Source organism: Chaetodon auriga, chromosome 6 (genome assembly GCF_051107435.1).
Source record: "Chaetodon auriga isolate fChaAug3 chromosome 6, fChaAug3.hap1, whole genome shotgun sequence".
NCBI classification, from domain to species: Eukaryota; Metazoa; Chordata; class Actinopteri; order Chaetodontiformes; family Chaetodontidae; genus Chaetodon; species Chaetodon auriga.
In genome coordinates, this window is record NC_135079.1 from 11902592 (window position 1) to 11916905 (window position 14314).

Consider the following 14314-nt stretch of genomic DNA (forward strand, 5'->3'; position numbering starts at 1 on the left):
GGAAAAACTGGACCCCACAAAAAAAGGATCTTTTCCCACATGCATCAGGTCATATTTAAAGTAAACCCGACAACAGGATGCTGTTGGGGGAGAAGGTGGACACCTTGCGTTGCCTAAATTATGCCTTAAAAAGTTCATTTTGAGTTGTTTCATTCAAATACTCAGCTTGTGTTTAGTTCATGAGTCGAAACAATGTGACAGCTTTATGTAATTCAAATAAAATCTCTGCCAGGATTATTGTAACAGTCGCAGCACTCAATGCTCCACAAACCACTGACTGCTTTCACTGTGGGCGCAGCTGCTCTGAGATCAGAGAGTTTCCAACTTTGGCCACAAGAGGGTGCTCTGACATCTTGAATGGTCAGTGATTTTACACCTATCTCTGACCATGGGGGTCACAGAGTGGTTACAAGAAACGCTGTGTGCTTTAATTCCATCAGGCTGTTTCAGAGGTTATCAGTGTGCCATTTCCATCAGCACAGCCAGAACCACGAGCAGAAATCTGCATGCTTAACGCAAACAGAGAGGCTGCTCTGGTTTCTTTGACTCCACTTTTTATTTGAGACCCCTGCTTTGCATCAAGCTCAATTTACCTTGAGTTGTTTTACCTAATAATTTGTAAATGCCTTGTGTGTCTAATGTCATCAGTTAAGCCAGATGGGATAAAGCCAACAGCTGGAAAGCAGGTTAGGCCTAAACGACTTCCACATGTGATACTCTGGAAGGAGACACCGATCATGGAAGCGGACATGTTTCACTTTGTGCACATCCACTGTGTTGTGGAAGCCCTTCTTTGTTCCTGTAAAGTGGTTGGAGGCACCACCCCTGGCAAGGAAACCCAAACATTTAAATGTACGGAACACGAGAACTGCAGAAACCTGCGGGTGAAAAACACCAAACAAAGGCATCTGCGCCTGCTTTTGTTTGCGTGTGCGTTGCTGTTCTTTATCAAGGTGATCTGCAGTGACCTACAGTAACAAAACAATAAAAGTTGTGTGTTTTTGACTCAGCCAGTGTTTCTCCTGGTTGCTAAGGAAATAAGACTCTACACCCTCACCTGAGACCTTGGTGCTCCAGGTGTGTTAAGTCCCTCAGTGCTGCAGAGGAGGGCAAACACACTCAGCTGATAATAACATGCACACAGTTGGAGAAAAGGATTTTTAAAAAAAAACACAACATAACATGTGTGGAAGGAGATAACACAACACAAAGGCGACGTGTAGTGCTGACATTTCATCTCTCTCCACAGACTGAGCACGCTGCCTGAACTTAAGGGCAGGAAATGGTCTTTAGTGGTTTGTTGTGAGTGGCTCGTGTTGAGACATGTTCCCTCTGCATGTCCATGGACGCACCTTGAGCTCCCCACATAATAAGCACTTATTAGGCGTGACAGTCAAAACTTGATTTGTATGTCATAAATCCAACAAAAGGATATATTAAAGAGGTGTGGAATAACCACAAATATGTGGTTGTTGAGAATATAAAATAAGATTGAAAATTAATGCAAGTGTACAAGCCTCTGCTTTATATACACAGTACTGGTGGGAGACATATGAAATCAGTTTTTTAAAAAAGGGATTTACGCCATAAAGTATCCACATTTCTGCAAGCAGTATTTACTGTGTTTGATTTGGTTTTTAACTGCTTGTGTTCATATTTAACTACACATACTGACAATGGTGGAAAGTACATTTACTCAAGTATTATACTTAACTACAATTCTGAGGTGATTATACTTTACTTGAGTATTTTCCATTTTACTCTTACTCCACTACATTTCAGAGGAAAGTGCACTTTTTACTCCACTATTTATGTAACAACTATGGCTACTAGTTACTGTTCAGATTAAGACTTTACATAAAAAACATGACAGTGCTTAAGTGCCAAACTGTGTATAAAGTAGCTGAAACTAGCTCAGCCTTGACCACACACAACAGTGAAATCCTTAATAAATTAATGGCATCATTAACAGTCTAATATGGAATATTGAATTACATATCAGCCACAGGTGCTTTTATATTTGATACCTTAAGTACATTTTTCTGATTACACTGTTTTACTTTTACTCGAGTCAGACTTTGAAAGCAAGATTTTTATTTGTAATTGATTATTATGTTATTTTTTGATTGTTGTGCTGGTACTTAAGTAAAGGAAACTACACATTTGTTTTTTGGTCACTCTATATATATCAATTCTGTGCATTTCCGATTATATGTATGCACTTTTGCTGCTGTTTGCACAGTCAGGTTAGATGCATTTTGCATGCAATGACAATAAAATCTAATCACATGACAGCAGAAGCTAACCTCTGTACTGAAGATGTAAAGATAAAAGCTCATAGCTGATTCTGGGAAGTGTAAAAATGGCCTGGCAAAACTTTGCTCTTTAAACCCATTTTTTGGAGCAGGTAATGTTAGCGGTACATGTGGAAATGATGTAGGGTGTTATTATATAGATAAAGAAGGAGTCCCTCCTGCAGGGGGGGTGGAGTCTCAGTGGAGTCCACCCATGTCAGAAAAGGATGTTTACAATGTCTCGGGCTCAAGAGGGGCCAGAATGTGGTGATGGGTAAAAATTGCATAAGCAGTGGTGTTGAGCCACGGGTCTTCCTGAAGCTTACGGTAACACTGATGCTTCAATTTGTTTCTGTGTTTATAGGAGTGGTCCCTCTGCACTCTGCTGTCAGCACAAAATGGATTTTAAGGAAGTAGACGGGAAGAAGGCGCGGCAGACTACAGGTCTGCTTGTGGCTAACAACTTCTCTGTTGAACACCAGGGCAGACTTGTGCACACCCAGCTGTCTGCTTCTGCTGGCGGACTGGTTCATTGCACACCAGCAGAGCAAAACTGTTCCTGGAAACCCGTCCCAAGGGACAGACGCATTCCATGAATATCCTGCTCGGTGCAGCTAAATGGCTGACCAAGTACATATCTCTATTCGGCTCCTCGACGAGTGCATGCTGGTGTAAATCATTTCCAAGACTGACCTGGGGCCCACACAAAGGTTAACAGGGAATCCATATGCTGCAGTGGGCCTGTAAAACAGCAGCTCTCTTGACCTGCAGGAAGTTACTCCAACCCCTGACTCCATTTCACAATATGTTATACTGAACTGAACAGTGGCTCCTTCCTTTGACCAGATCCTTTCATAAACCTCCATGTTTGTGATTGCAGTGTCTGTGCTTGCAGGGTGGGGGCACATAAGCCTTTCCCAGGGAGCAGTGAAGCAGATCTTTCTCACTGGAGGAGGGGGTGTTGAGTACTGCGCTCAGCTGCGTAAACTTCCAGAATCCACTCATCGTCCAACAACCAAACAACCAGATGTGGGATTCACATTTAAAAAGCCTTATTTCCCACCACACTTTTCCTGACTATTCTAAGGGACCGCCACGAATCGGATCAAAGATGGATCTGAGCTGCCCTCCAGTAACACTCTGGAGATCCCAGACGGGAACAGACAACTAGACAGACAAAAAGTACAGAACTGCTGATCAACACTTTTTCACCGGGAACTGAAGCCACATGATACAGTTGTCTATGTGTCAAACCACGACCACAGTTTAATAGATGTAAATGAATGTCAGATTTGGATGTAAACAAGCAGAATCAATAGTCATTGCTGTGCTTGTTGATTACCTCTGTGGCCAAAGAGCTGCTGTGAGTGGGATTACTGAACATTACGAGCCAAAAACAGTCAATATTTTCAGTGCTTTGTCTGAGCCACAGGCTGCTGTTAATGCATGCTAGCTCTGTATAATCCAGAGAGACGTTTCTATGACTGGGTCATACATAAAACATAGTATTATCTGGCATGAGAAAGCCATGAACTCTGACTATTCTGTTCCAGTCTCAACGAATCTAAAGCAGTGCACACATTTATATGCTAAATACCTGGAATCAACAGAACAAATGGATGTGGGTTATCTTGCTAAATCGGCGTAAAAGTATAGAGCACAATCATTATTTTGGAAATGAATTATTCATCTGAGCAAATTATGAAATAAACTTTATGTGTGATTCATAAAAAGCTGTTTTGATAAGACCAAACCAAAAGCTGTAGATGACCATTCATCACATGGCCACAAATGACGGTGGTTTAAGGCTGTAGTTGAACACTCATAAGAAGAATAACTGAAAGTCTAAAGCTTTTTAATAAGCATTACAAAAGAGTTGGATGACACGAACATCACACCATCACTTTAGTTCTTCTTAGAGTTTTACTAATGAATGGACTAAACATTCAAAATTTGTCCTGAGAGTGGCACAAGGTCAGGGGGGTTTTGTATACCCTTTGACCTTAATGGGAGTAAGCTCAGTATCATAATAAGCTATCAATAATGTCCAGGGTTCATCCTCTGAAGAACAGGAATGTCTTTTGGCAAACTGGCCTTTATATTTTGATATTTCTTATGAACTTATGATACTTTCTTATGAAGTGGAAATTTTGATAGTGCCACTAGAGGAGGGGTCAGGACACCAAATATAAATATATGACTGTAGGTTTCATCTCCTGGGGAGTAAGAATACCCACAAGAAAGTTCATGGAAAGATAATTTAGCATTCGTTAGGAGGAAGTTTTCATTTGCATCTGTGCTAGACAAATTTTGGGATTCCCAAACTCATTAGGAACCACCCTCTTGAAGATCCATGTCAAATTAATGGTTATGACCATTAGCTGTCTATCTTGCTTTAGACGGAAGTCGCGAGACGAACATGCAACTAGGAAAGTAAACTTGGACATTATCTGCGTAAAACTGTATTTTTATAAATACTGAATCAGAATTTTATTTTCAATCAAAATGAGAAAAATAACCAGTTATGTAGATGCCCCACGCTGAAACGCACTGTTCAGCTGTTGAAATTGGTCTCATTAATCTAGCAAATAATTTGAATTTAATAATGAAACCTTGTAGATTGTGTGAGGTTAACAGACCACCTGCATGAAGTGTGTGACGTGCAAACCATGATCACCAAATATGATTAAATTGCAACACTAATCATTGTGTTTATGTGTCAAGACAAAGCTCTACACCCGTGACATGGAAAAGAAAACCTGTTTATTAAAGGAAATTGCATCGTTAGTGTAGCATCGGAACAGGAGACAAAGAGTCAGCGAGGATCTCATCTCCTCATTGATTGTCCGGGGTGTGTTACAGACCATAAAAGCCCAAGTCGACAAGCACCTGTCTAATCCTGCTGATCATAGCAGCATTGTCATTATCTATGGGTTCTTGCCTGTGACTGTAATTACAACTGCCTTGGATGATCTGAAACACAGATGGTGGTGGGAGACTAAGCACACGGCAGTAAAGTAATCGGTTGGGGCTGCAGGAGCAGACAAATCTTTTAAAGGCTGGAGCTGAACAAGGCTAAACACTTGAATCATTGAATCTAGTCCAGACTACCCAGTCTGTCCTCACTCTGGAGACGCATTGTCAAGAAAATCTCTTCAGCTGTGTTACAGTTAGAGATGTGAACGTAGTCTGACGGAATTGAAATGAAATTCAAGGATATGAAGTGCAGTTTATCGAATAAGGTCATTGAGACAAAGCCATCATTCAAGCACACGTTGTGCATTCAGGTATCATTCCAAAGCTATTATGATTAGCTATTATAAGGATGACAAAGTTACTTTAAGTGTTGAATGTAAGTGCCTTTCTGCTAACTCCCATCTTGAGCTGCATGTGCGGGTGTCTCATGCAAGAGGTGTCGCTTGAGCCCTCTCGTCTGTATGGTTCTGCTGAGGTCTTGACATCTGCGCAAATCAACATCATTTCCCTTAAAAACAACCTGTGTCCTCACACTCACAGGAAGTAGGGTTTGGTAGAGGCAGAGCTGACATAATACAGAAACACCCTGCAGCAAAGTGCGTGCCTTGATGAAGCACCTAAAACTTCATAAAACAGATTGATGATAGTCACACAAAATCAGCAGATCCCAGTTATAAAGGAGAAACTAGGTTCAATTAAGTTTCCAACTCAGCTGATTCTTGACCTTAGAAACAGCAGGTGACAAAACAATCTTGCCCCAACTTCAGTTTACTTTATTTACTGCAATCAGCAGAGTAAGTTTGCTTTTGCTTTTGAGGTCAAGAATGAACCATCAAGCTCAACCTCTGAGTCTATGTGGAAAAACACCATGCAAAGTTTGAACATCTGCATTTTAATGGAAACTAAGGAAACTCATTCCTCTCATGACAACTCTGTGATAAGTCAAAAGCTCCAGAGAAAGCAAGTGATTCCACAAGATGTTTTGTTTGGCATCTGAAAACATGCATCATCCAAACGCCTCAGTTTGTGCTCAGGGGTGCAGGTGTCGAGGAGCTGCAGCCACAGTATGGAAAGAAAGAAAACGTCAGGTTTAACACGAGCACCACCCATTTGTGCCATCCAGTCACTGCTTCTTTTTTTTTTTTTTTTTTGCACACCAGTAATATGCAAAGATTTCCAGTACAGTATAGGCTTTGCATGAGAACACTTTTCCTTCTGCGTGCTTTTGGGGCCACCTGAGTTGTTACACTGTTTGCTGACCTACATACAACATTGCCATGTCAGCCCTCAAAATCAGCCTGCCCATAGATACTCCAGACAGGAGACTCCCAGAGAACATAGCAACAGAAACTCTCCTCCCACCTCTCTCTCCCCTCCCTCCCTCCCTCTGGAGCTATGCAGGCCAGGCTCTGTAGCTCCAGCCTCACTTGGCCCCAGGATTGGGGGAAGGGACTGAGTTAACATATGGCACATTGTACATTGTAGGCTATGCTTTCAGCTCATCAACAACACTGGCCCTCCTCCTGGTGCAGAGCTGTGTTGGGTTGTCAGGCTGGAAAACAGCACTGTAGACGTCTCTTGCAGCATTTCTTTTCTGAAAGACTGGCTCATATTCTGCTTATGCATGAATGCAAATAAACCGTCCTTCAGTTTGACACTGAACTCCCCAAATGTGCACCGGCTGAGGTATTGTCATCGAGTCTCAGCTCTCATCACCTTAATAACAACGTGCGTAACACTTACAAGTGGTAATCACATTGGCTGTAACACCCGCAGACAGCTGGTGGAGAATGATGAGTACCTGTTTTATAACCATGTTTGCTTTGGAGGAAAATGTGTTGCTGGCACAGTTTGTGGCTCCGTTGCGTGTCTAGCAAAGCGGTCCGCCACAGTTTGGTGACGCAAGGGGAGCTATTAATATCCCAGGAACGGGATGTTCTCGCTTCAGCATTGGGGTCATTCGAGGATAAACAACCTGCGTCCCTTGCAAACGCGTTGTGGCGGCGAAAACGACGCGCGCCGACAAGTTTTAAGGGAGACGCTGCAACTTCTCACATTTCGTGTCGTACCCCCTCCTCGCGCCGGGGCGCATCCCCGCGGCCAGCTTGGTTCATGCGTGCGCTGCTCCAGTCTGTGTGGAGCCTCGCCCAGTCGTGAACCCGGTGACTTCAGAGCGCACTCTGGTCGAAGCGGTGAAAACAGTCATGTGATGTAACAGTGCCTCTTTGGAAATCATATGTTTTGAAATTCAACCTCGCTATTTTCGCTTTGAACTCACCGCAGAGAACTCTGCAGCGCACACGATCTGCTCTCTCCAAATTACACGCCGATGGTCATGCGTCTGAACCGTGCGCAACTGCGAGCGAGTTTGTTCATTAATGCAGTGGAAATCGAAATCTAGCAACGTAAAAGGAACAGCTGGGGAAATGCCAGGAACTGCCTCAAACACTAGGAAATCTTCAAGTCTGAAAAAACGCGGCTTGAAAGTTGGAGTGAGGACAAATCATACACAAAAAGTCGTGTTTATTTATGTCACCCAGTAATTGCAGTCTGGCTTTAAGTACAGGCAGACTCATAGTAAAGCGTTTTCCCAGAAGACCTATAAGACCAAGCAGCTTTTTGACTGAAGTTGATGAAGAAAGACGTTTTGCACGGCTGTAGTAGTTTTTATATTTTCTTATGTGATGCAAACAGTTAAGGAGGACAGACTGTCCGTATGGATTTGACTGATATGTGCACATAAACCATTTTACTATCACACTAAACGTCAAAGGCATTGTTTATGGAGCTTTAACAATTAACGGTTTGATCAATGAATGGCTCAAGGTAAATTAATTGGCAACTATAATTGATTTACTGTTTCAGTCATTTTTCAGTAGAAAAATGAAGCAGCCCTTTTGACAGGTTCCAGCTTCTCCACTCTGAAGATTTGCTGCTTTTCTCCGTTTTATATCGATGTATGCTGAATATGTATGAGTTTTGAACATTAGCTTGAGCTCTGGGAAGCGATAATGGGCATATCTCGCTAAATTAAACAATTACTCTAGAAAATAATCATCAGCTGCCACTGTAAGTTGATATAGATATGAGAAAATCTATTTTCAGTGTGTTGTTGCAGCGCTCTGCAGTCTCACACAGACTCAAGCAGGGTCCAGGTTTGTTCCTCGTCAATGACCTGCCATTTAAGTGCTTCTGTTGAATGGCCTTAGAAAAGAGACCTTCAGCTCTTTAGCATCAGCACGGAGAGTTAATGCAGCGCCTGCGGACTCACCACCCGGCTGAATGGTGTATTTCATAGTCAGGTCCCCTCACCAGTGCCTGCGAGGCACATCCCTCCCCGGCCACTGCACTGATCAATGCATTCTGAATGGGGCCACTACTGGCCAGCAAAAGGGTGCGAAAACAAAACTGTGTCCGCTTCACTTTGCTCTTTTGAGCTGTATTGTGTGGAGCAGGACAAAGCCGCCACGCTGTGATGTGAAGGAACAATGATGGTGGTACAGAATCATGGCTCAGCGTCAGCCGAGGGTCAAGTGAGTGACGTCAGGTTTTATCTTGTGATTCTGAAATCAGCTCTACATGCATGGCAATCATCACTTTCACGTCATCGGATAGAGTGGTTGTCTTGAGGAGGCTGCTGTTCTTTCAAGTTATGCAACACACAATTCAACATGTTCTATCAATGAGTGTTGGGCAGCACTCTGTTCTGTGGTGGTGTGCCGAGGAGGCAGCACCAAGGCGGGGGAGGCAGGCAGGATTAACATACTGGTGAAAAAGGCTGCCTCTGTTGTGTAGCTGAACATGGACAGCCTGGAGGCACAGGCAGAGGGAGGAATGACGGTCAAATTGAATTCCATCTTAAACAACACCTCCCACCCTTCTGTGAACTGATGTAGTGAGCCCCCCTTTCAATCTCCACCCCCTTTCCGGTAAGGTGCCTCATGGAGCACCTTTGCATGCTCTTTAGTACCATCAGACTGTACAATGCTTCCTTGTCTTCTTTCTCATTTCAACCTACCAGTATATGCTGAAGAAAGACACCTGCATGACGCAGTGTATACAAGAGGTCCTGCACTGCTTGTGGGTTAATCTGCATGCTATTTTAACTGCACATACGTATATATGCCAGCCACTGCTGTCTCATTGCACATAGACTTTTCCTTACATATGATTCATGCATCTAAATAAGCATACAGCCAGGAGACAGTCAGCTTAGCTTAGCATAACTTGACTTGAATTAGGGGGAAACAGCTAGCCTGGCTCTGTTCAAAGGAAGCAGAATCCACCTAAAAGCACAAGTTAATACATTACATATTGTTTGTGTTATCTGTACAAAAACTGCATAATACAAGTGTGATTTCACGTGGGATTGTGTGTTGGACTATTTCTTAGTCAGGCACTGCAATTTCTGGTCATGCCCAGTCAAGAAATAGTCACATGACTTCCAGTTAAACCATGAATTATCAGGTTTCCACAGATTAAACAAACAACATTCAGTCTTGATGCTATGATAGGCTAATTGGTTGCTGGCTGTAGCCTTATATTACCACACAGACATAAGAACTGTGTGGATCTTCTCATCTAACTCACAGGAACAATTGCAAAAAGTGTAGTTCCCCAAATGTCAAAGTTTTCCTCCACTCAGCATATCCCTGGTGAACTTTACAAAATAAAAAACTAAAGAATGAAGTGATCAGAAAACAGCATTATTTGGCTGAGACGAACCAAATTAAAATGGGAAAGTTCATGTCCAAGGCATCATGTGGTAGATCTTTTCTGCGAGAGATGGTATCACTTAACTAAAAAAGAACAGCCTGTCCTTTTTGGACAAAGCCCAAATAAAGCCAAATGTGCAAAACAACGACTTTTATGACAAAATAAGTAAATAAAGACTCTTGACTAAACAACACTGGATGATCTTTAAGAATAGCAGGGACACGTGATCTCATGTCAGGTAATTATTTGGCTTTCACTTTGTTAAGTCTCACGTATGCACAGGAAATGTTGTGACAGGAGAGTCTCGGTGATAAAGACTCTGTAAAACTGTAACAAGTATATCCTGCTTGACAGCAGCCAGGGCACACTTTCTTACCATAACACGTAGTTTGGACTTGTTTACTCGTCTCGGCTACGCCTGACTGACTCATTTGACCTCACGTGATTGGTGCGTTCATTCCTGCTGTACCTGATCTGATGTTCTTTTCCCTCCTCAGCCAAAGCAACAAAGAACAATATTTCACCCGTGGCCTAGTGAAACGGCAGCACGTGTGAGGCACATTGTTACAGAGAAGCTCAGAACGTGGGTGTTCACTGTTGACTTCCGTGAGCATGTATCCTCTTTAACACCTGTACAACGTCTTCTCTCTGACTAATCCTTGGTTCTTTTGTACAGGTGAAATTACAGCCTGTTTTGTCATCATTAGTCATGGGGCCCAACTGTTGCATGACTTAGGATGAGTAAGCTTTGCTGAACAACAACAAAAAAGACAGACAGCATTGTAGGTTATTCATAAGAAACCACACTATAGCACCCTATATTCGGTGTCAGTTCTTGCCACTCACTCCGATTTACATGAAACCACACGTCATTTTGTACTATCCTCATAAATTCAATAACAGATAAGATACATGACCTTTCCAGAAAGACTGGCTCTGCACTAAAATACCCGTAAGTGCTTTATTACTTGTTCTGTTCTGATAAGAGCTGGTTTCCTTTAGTTCCAGTGAAGTTTGATGAGATGGAATGTCCTAGATTAAAGGTAGCCCAGAAGGAAGTTCTTAGTCAATAAATGACCTGAGTTTCTGAGTGAAGTTGCATTTGACAGGAAGACAGCATAAGACAGTTTTAGCCATGCTAGCTGTGATAATGCCTTTTAGAGCACATCCCCGGTCGTGTTGTGCACCTTTTTGATAAATTAAAATGTAATTCGTTGTCTTATTAAATCAAAATCCAATGTTTTCTTCCTATGGCGTGTGCTTACTGAAGCTTGAACCAGCCAGTAATATCATAACATCTACCCATCCATCAATCTTCTATTCAAACTCGCTAGCAACTAGTATGATACATAGGTGTGTCTTCAGGCGTTTATCTCCTCAAACCTTGTTCCGCGGGATGGACAAGGGGTATGTCTGCCTGCTCATGAACATGACGCATGTTTGTTATGACATGCCCCACTTTTGAATGTTCAGATCAAATTCTTTCCACCTGCCTATCCTGTTTCACTTGGAAATACGTCCCATTTCAGAAGCTAGAGCCACGATCAGGCCGACTCTGATGAAACACCTGCAGAACTAATGACATGACTTTAAAACGCCTGCTTTGTCTTTGTTACTGATAAACAAATATTTGCATGCTAAAAGGCTAAACTGAGATGATGATGGACATTTCACATAGCTCATTTGACCAAATACCCAAAATACCTGCAAAACATAGTAAACTCAGGTGTACTTTTACATGTTCAGCACTAATTAGTAACTCTTGTGCTAAGACGTGAAATTAAGATGAAAACGTGGTAAACATTTTATTGGAGCATGTTAGCATTGTCATTGCGAGCATGATAGCATGCTAATGTTAGCACAGAGCTGCTAGCATGCCTGCAGTCTTGCAAAAACACAGACAAAATATTTTTGGGTTGGGTTTTATTGTTATGTTTGTTTGTCTTTACTTTTGCTCAACTTAAACAAGGATTTTGTTTTGAATAAGAAAGAAAGTCAAGTCCTGGCAGCAGGTATGCAGGTCTATTCGTTAGGGTAACATTGAGAAAAACAACAGTCTGCCTAGAGTCAACGACAGCTTGGTGTCTGACTCAGTGTTCAACCCAAACGTGGGGATCAAATTCAGGTCATAAGCCAGAGGTCAGCACCCTCCAGTGAACATCACCGCTCGTTGCGGAGAAGAGAAAACTCTGCCAACAATCTAAATCCACTTGTGGTGTTTCATGCTTTTATAGTTCTTTGTTTTGTTTTTTTTATCGGCCTTGAGAGCCTGGCCTTGACATGACAGCCCAGCCTGATTGTTATAGTGGTCAGGCTGTCCTGTGCTTAAAGAGGATCTCTCCCATTACAAACAGAAGTGAAGAGGCCAATCAAAATGCTGTTCCTGCCTGAGAACTTTATGTCAGTGCCAGACAGTGTGCTGTTTGGACACTGGGGGTTGGTGCTGGGATTTGGGAACGTACAAAAGGTCTCTTGAATCATCACATTGCTGCAGCTACAGAGAGAGAGAGACGTTTCACCGTTTCCCTCCGAGTGAGATTTTTTTTTTTTTTTTAATGATCACTTCTACAGCTGCTTATTACCTTTGGAGAAGTTCAGCTGTATAAGCTGCAGCTGATTTCCTCACTGTCTCTTTTGGTCTTCTACTGCTTGACACCCAGTGGGAGTTGATAAACACTTGCAGTTTCTACACAGCTCTGGGAAATAACCCTGTGAAAGAGGAACTATGCCCTCTTGTCATGCTCTCGTTAGAAAAGATCGCCAAAGCACCACATGAAACACAAGAACACCACGTTTTTGTGGTGAAAGAATATGTAAAATAATACAGCCAGATGGCCTTCTGAATGCCACATTGCCTTGCTCACACTGAATACTGGGAACTTTCTAGTGTGGGCTTTTGTGCACAGTGCTGAAAGTGTGCATTCATACTCACAGGAGAGCATAAGCTGCTGCAGGAAGGCAGGTCTTATCCTGTATCAGCAGAGTGCAAGTTTATTCTTATTCTTCATAAATGTGTCTAAATAGACTCTTAATTGGGCTTCGAAATGGATAAATAAGAGATGAAAAGCTGTAAAAATGATCAGAGAACATTAAGGCCAAAATAAGACTTTCTTGTGTTCCTAATCTGAGACAAATGCATCCTGAAATCTTCTTTGATATAAAACTGTGGGGTTAATTTGGCTGCATGGGGTTAACAGCAACATTCAAGCGTGACCTTGCTGCTAATCAATAGCATCAGCTGGTTTGTTGTCTGTCAGGACGGGTGACATGCTATTTCCCACACCAGGCTGGCCTCTGCCTGAAAATTTTGAAATTGAAAACTAATGAATTGTTGATGTTTTATGGATTTGATTCCAGGTGTCTGGAAACAGGTTTCTACCGACTGGCTGTAAAACTAGCACCACGAAATAAATGGTTGCCTAATAATGACAAAACCTTCATATGGCACAGCTTTGACTCTGTCCTCCTCACAATGGTGTCACTTGTCTCTTGCCGGAGGATAAATTGAAGAAGACACTGCCTGTGGTGGCTGGCTGGTTTTCAATTGGCAGAGATCACGGAGTCGCTCTGAGCAGGGTTTTGAGGTAAATTGCAAGTTTGCTGAAAGGAAGCTACCATCCTCTAAAATATGTGCAAACTGTTGATGTTACATTGAGAATATTTCACTTGAAAATGGGTCATAATCACAACATATACCAACTCCTGAATGCCTTTTTGGGATCATCAGGGCCAGAGTGCAAACATGATGTAACTGTTCTGCTTCTGTCTTCATATATGCATTTATACAGTCAAGATAATTGTGCATTACAAAACAAAGCAGTGCATTCTGGTCTCTAAAAAGTAGGTTTAACGGACAAGCTGGAAAAGAATGTGAACAAGTGTATCAGTTATCACAGTAGTCGTGTTTACACCACCATCCCGTCTTTGACTAGAATGTAATTAAAAGCCTTTGAGAGGCTGTGAAGAAGAATTATTTTTCCTGTGTGGAATCTCAGCAGGCGAAGCCAATAATTTGGCAGTTTGCAGCGTTCGAGCGCTCTGCTGGCGCGCTGTCTCGTTGGCCAGAGGCCCCAGAGTGTGCCGCTCGCTCCAAGAAGGTGACACGATAATATTCAAAGTATCAGGGACGTCCTGTTGATGATGAGCTGCAGCCCATTTTGCAAAGCAGACAACTCACTTGACTGAGAAAAGTTGTTTTCTGACTTGTGCGCTTTTTCTTTACTACTTCCTCATTTGTGGCTGGATTATATGTAAGTGGAGAAGACAGTTGGCATAAAGGCTTTTATTGAGATTGCCCTCATCACAGGGGTGGACTCTGAGGGGAATGG